Consider the following 5,893-nt stretch of genomic DNA (forward strand, 5'->3'; position numbering starts at 1 on the left):
GTCATAAAAAAAAAAAAAAAAAAAAAAGGCAAGTGTCATTACAACTAACAAATCATGAAAAACTCAGTGGGTTTATTATAGCTCCTTTTTTTTTTTTTTAACTACTATGCTTTATTTTTATTTTTTACTTTTTTTGGAACCGGGGACTGAACTCAGGGGCACTCGACCACTGAGCCACCTCCCCAGCCCTAGTTTATATTCTATTTAGAAACAGGGTCTCACTGAGTTGCTTAGTGCCTCACTTTTGTTGAGGCTGGCTTTGAACTCGCAATCCTCCTGCCTCAGCCTCCCAAGCCACTGGGATTACAGGCTGTGCCATCATGCCCAGCTTATAGCTCCTCTTTAATGAAATAATAAGTATTATGAAATGTCTCCATCTTAACTTAATACCTAAATATTGATAGTCACAACCCACAAAAACAAAACACAGTTGAGTAATTTTTAAAACCATGAAAGAATCTTGAGACCAGTCTTTCAGTCCAAGAAGCGCTGGTCTATGTGCAGCTGGGGTGATGTGAAGGCAGCACGCCCCTCCACGCCCCTCCCACAGCCACCCTCCCCTCATCTCTGCAAGGATCCAAACTCCCCGCTATTACGTGGCAAAAATGGAGATTCCTTTCTTTCTGGCGAAGTGGGCAGGCGCCCCCTAGTGGAATGAAGGAGATGGCCTGAAAGCACACAATTTTCCTGAAATTCTAAAGCAGAAGCTCAAATGGTTGCCTGAAATTAGGACATTGTTTCATCTTATGAATTCCAAGCACTCCCCAAATTTATTTTTTCTAATTTTTTTAGACATTGATGGACCTTTATTTTATTCATTTATTTGTATGTGGTGCTGAGAATCGAACCCAGTGCCTCACACATGCTAGGCAAGTGCTCTACCACTGAGCCACAACCCCAACCCCAACCTCCCCCCAATTTAAACACTGCGCCCCGCCTCCTCTAGTGAACACTCACACTCACGCACACACACACGCTCTCGCACCATAAACACGATCAAATACATACACACACGCACACCAACTCAAACCCACATAACATGCATACACACAGCAATACTGCCATACACAAGCACCCTCTCCAACACGGACACACTCATACAGACATAAACACACCACACACACACACACACACCACCACCACCACTAAAAATGGCATATCATTAACAGAAGGAACTTGGTGAAATGACGTTTCATTTTCTATTTTTAAAAAATTGTAATGGAAAATTAGTTTCTCTCCAAAGCCATTAAATAAATGTTGAAACAATAATTAAAGTAAATCTAGGTTTGGCAGAGTGCCAAATCACAGGTCCTTGCTCCCTTAGCTGAGGTCTTCGGGGACAGATGGATTTCAGAACTCAGAATTGCTCCAATTTTAGAAAGGCAATTCTGAGCCAATGCCACACATTATGTAAAGCTCCGAGGGGCCTGAGGCGGCCGGCCCACATCCTGCCTCCAGAAGATGTTAATATATTTGCAGCAAAATGTGTGAATATTCACACTAAAATGGGATAAATAAACAGTATACTTAGTTCATATCATATTTGTTGATTTGCCACCGTATGAGACTGAGACAAAATTATCCCCCAAAAAACATTTAATTTTATCAGAGCTTTCAAGAATTCGGAACTGCAGTAACAGATTCGGGATTCTGTTACCAGGACCTCTGGCGGCTCTGAGGGTAAGTTACCTCGGGTTTACCAGGTGCCAGGATCCAGGAAAGCCAGGACCCTTGCGCGCCCCCTCCTGGCAGCCCCGGCCCTTGCAGTTCGGCTTCCGATAGGCCAGATACAGAGCTGGATCCTGATTGGTCTAAAACTTCATAATTATCCCGCCTTCACTTGTGAATGGTTCAGGAACTCAAACCTTAACCAACCATTCCTTGATAGACACTGAGTCCAAGGTTGTCACGTGACTCGGGTTCATCCAATAGGGTCCAGGCCTGCTTACGCCCAGGGAATGGTAATGCCTCCCCTCTGGGCACCTGGCCTTCAGTCTTGAGGAGAAGCAGCCTGTGGATGTGGCCAACCCTGAAGATAACTGGAAACAGCTGTGGGCAGGCGGTCTGGCTCCAGAACAAGTCATAGAATATGACTAAGGAGCCTCTTGCAGGAGATGCTTCAGACGCCCAGACTAAATCACAGCTCCTTCAAGACTCCTTCAGCACCCTGAGCCCCCATCAGGTCTTTCCTCCATGGGAGGTGAGACCCATGAGGGCAGGGCCAGGGCTATCGTGGTCACCCCTTGTCCCCAGCACTGCCCCCTCCGCACAGGGGATCACCACCATCTTCAGGGGTCTGTCTCCAGCTCTGTCCCAACGCTTGGCACAGGCCTTGTTGACTGTTATGATCCCCGAGAGACTGAGTCAGGGGGGCAAACTTACAGGAAGGTTTTTGGAATCCTTTGGAGATCCTAAAGCCTATGAAGGGCAGGAGTTGACCCCTTTGCGGTTCCCCTGGACAGCGAAAGGTGGGAAGTCAGTGGCAGGTTGCAGAGGGCACGTCACTTTTTAATCAATATAATTTAGGGTTGTTGGAGGAGGGAGAGAAAAGAGAAAGGAGAGACATGGGGAGGAGAACTGAGGGTCTGGAGGGGAGATGAGAAGGAGGTCAGCACTGTACACCCTAACTCCGATAGTCCCCCAGTCTCCAGCCCCAGACAAGGCTCCCTACTTCACCCCCAGGCGCTTGGGCACAGCCTTGACCTTCTCTGGCACATCCCACAACCAGTTCAAGTTGGTTGTATCTTCAAAATACATACAGACTTTGATGGTTCCTCCATGATAATTAAACAGCTTATCACAGGACACAGCAGTTCCACTCCTGAATACATCCATGAGAGTTAAAAATGTGTTTGAACAGACTCCTACATGAGCGCTCAGAGCAGCGCGATTCACAATGGACAGACGGAGCTGGATGCGGTGATGCACGCCTGTAATCCCAGTGGCTCAGGAGGCTGAGGCAGGACGATGGTGAGTTCAAAGCCAGCCTCAGCAAGAGCGAGGCACTAAGCAATTCAGTGAGACCCTGTCTCTAAATAAAATACAAAATAGTGCCGAGATGTGGCTCAGTGGTGGAGTGTCCCTGGGTTCAATTCCCCATAAAAAAAAAAATAGAAAGAAGCCCCAAAAGTCCAGATGATGGATGGATGCACAATACCTGGTCTGCGTGTACGGTGGCATGTCGCTCAGCCATGGAGACCAGTGGTGTGTGGATACACAGGGTCACAGGTTGGATCTCAAAGCCACAGTGCTGCGGGAAGGAAGCAGGACACCAGAGATGGCCCGGTGTAGGATTCCAAGGATGTGGAATGTGTGCAGCGGAGCAACTCAAAGTGACAGGCAGTAGATTGGTGTGGCCAGGGAGGCAGGGACCAGGGTTGCAGCGTGGGAAGACAGCAGTGTGCGAGACCATGGGAATGTATTCAATGCCCTTGAACTTGGACTTTAAAGTGGTAATTTATGTATATTTTACCACCATCCAGAGAGGTTTGAACCAACCTCTTCTCTCCCTCTCCCGTCAGCACCCCCTCACTGGGCTCCCAGCTTCGGCTGTGGTGCTGACGGTCCCCAATGCATGGCAGCAGAGGCGGTGGCTAATATCCAAGTCAGCACCATCCCTCCTCAGCTCAGAAGCTTCCCACAGCTCCTGCCTCATTCCAAGTAAAAACCAAAGTCCTTACCGTGGCCCACAAGGCCATGAGCATTCTCCCCTCACTCCCTCTTGCTCTGGCCACACTTGCCTGTTGCTGGTCAGTAACCAGCCAAGACCCTCCAGCCGCAGGGCCTTTGCACTTGCCTTGGCCTGGAGCAATCTTTCCCCAGAGATCTGCCTGCCCAGGTCCAGTAACCAGCTCCCCTATCCCCCCTGCCACCTTTGCTGTTTCATTTTTTCCTCTGTGCTGTGGCTACCTGACGTAACACATGTGAGTTACTCATGATATGCATTATGTGCTTCTGAGAGCAGCAGGTTTTGCCTGCTCTGTTCCGTGCTGTGCTCCAGTGTTTGTAAGTCCTTGCACACGGTACCTGCTAAAAAAAAACTGTTGTTGTTTTGTAAAATGAAAGATTAAGGGAGGGACTGAAAGAGAAGTTGAGAAGAGGGAGAAGGGAAGAGAAGCAAAGAAAGGGAAGGAGCCAGAGGTGTGGAGGCTGAGACCAAGGGAGAAATGAGCAGGGGGCGGGAAGGAGGGGGAACAGTGGCGACAGAGACAACATGGAGAGACACCAGAGAGACAGACGGTGCAGACAGACAGCACGGGGGCAGGGAGACAGCAAAGACGCAGACAGAGCAGGAGACTGTTGACAACTGGAGCCAAGAAAGTTAGAAACTAGAAAGAGGGGACCAGCCGGGAGCAGAGCCTCCTCACTACTTGCTGGGTCCAGGGCCTTGGACTAACTTGATATCCCGTGGGACCCTAGCTGTGGTTTTTAAAGCCCCAAGGGACAGAGGTAGTGGAGAGAGAGAACATGTGGCTTTGCTCTGAGGGCTTTAGGTCACTAGCTTATGGAGTCCTCATAGGAGCTCTGTAAGTGCTGTCCTCTTCATTTTACAGGACCAGAGAGGTTGAGTAACCTGCCTGAAGTCACATAGGCAACAAGAGGAACTGGGATTTGAATCTGGGCAACTCAGCCCCAAGTCTGTGCCCCTGGACACCGACTAGCCTGGCTAGTGTAGATCGCTGGCTTCCTGCATTCCACTTCTGACCAAGTCGCCCTCTGGGGAATGCTGGGGCCCGCTGAGTAACTGACACTCCTCTCCTCCTCGTCCTGGGACCAAACCATCCATCTGGGAAAAGAGGCTCAGCCTCACTCTTCTGGGAGAGTCTCCAGTTTGAGGGGGGAGCCCGGACAGGAAAACCACTTCCTGCATGCAGGATCCCAGGCCCTGCCCAGGGCCAGGTCTCAACTACCCCTGACTCCTTCCCCAGAAGCTTGTCCTGAGTTTCTCAGCCGTAGCTCAGCAGCAGCAATCCCGACCAGAGGCTGTACTCACGGTCAGTGGCAGGTTTACAGAGAAGCAGAAAGTCCCCACAGCCACCCCTGTCCACCCTCCACACCTGGAAGAAGGCAAGCACCCTTTCTTCCTAGCTTTCTGCGTCACGGTGATTTAGTCTCTGTTCCTAACATGTGATTAAAATACAGCAATTCTCAGAACCCAGTTTGTCTCCCATACTGTTGGGGAAGACCCTCTTTGTTTACTTATTTTTAATTTCTTTCTTCAGAAAGGCACTTTTCTCTGTCCCAAGCACATTAAAAACTGGAAAGTCCTTCATGCTGTCTGACCTTCAGTGGCCCTGGTAGTGATAAGCCTCTTCTCCCCACCCTAACCTAAAATTTACACAAAGGCAATGAAAAAAGAAAGAGCGTCCCCTGGAGAAGGGAGAAAGCCCACAAAACCCACCCATGGCAAGAGACAAATGCCAAACCCCAGAAAGACTTCTCAGATTTGGAAGAGGAGGCATCTCCGCTAACACCACAGACACAGCACGAGGCAGCTAGGGCTAGAGTTTATTGGAGCCGGGCACGAGGATCCGGGGAGAAGCGGGGTGGGCTGTGGGCTCTGTGCTCAGAATCCCACGGGGGAGGCCAGGAGGGGAGGTCGGAGGGGGCCTGCCGGCTGGAGGAGAACCGGCCTGGCGGCAGGAGAGCTGCACAGGGCGAGGCCGGAGCTCGCACCCGCTGCCCCCCATTCTTCAGGATGACGGCTCCGAAGGCGCTAAGCGAGGTCACCGAGAGCCCGGGACCCTCGGGGGACGGCATCCATCCTGGGCGAGCTGCACGGGGCTCTCGAGGGCTGACGACGATCGGGTTGGGGTGGAAGGGGCGGCTACCCTGGCCCTCGCCCCCCCATGGCCTCGGGCGTCTCTCCCGGCGTCAGGCGGCGGCGGTGGTC

This window comes from Marmota marmota, unplaced genomic scaffold, assembly GCF_001458135.2.
Source record: "Marmota marmota marmota unplaced genomic scaffold, marMar, whole genome shotgun sequence".
Taxonomy (NCBI): Eukaryota; Metazoa; Chordata; class Mammalia; order Rodentia; family Sciuridae; genus Marmota; species Marmota marmota.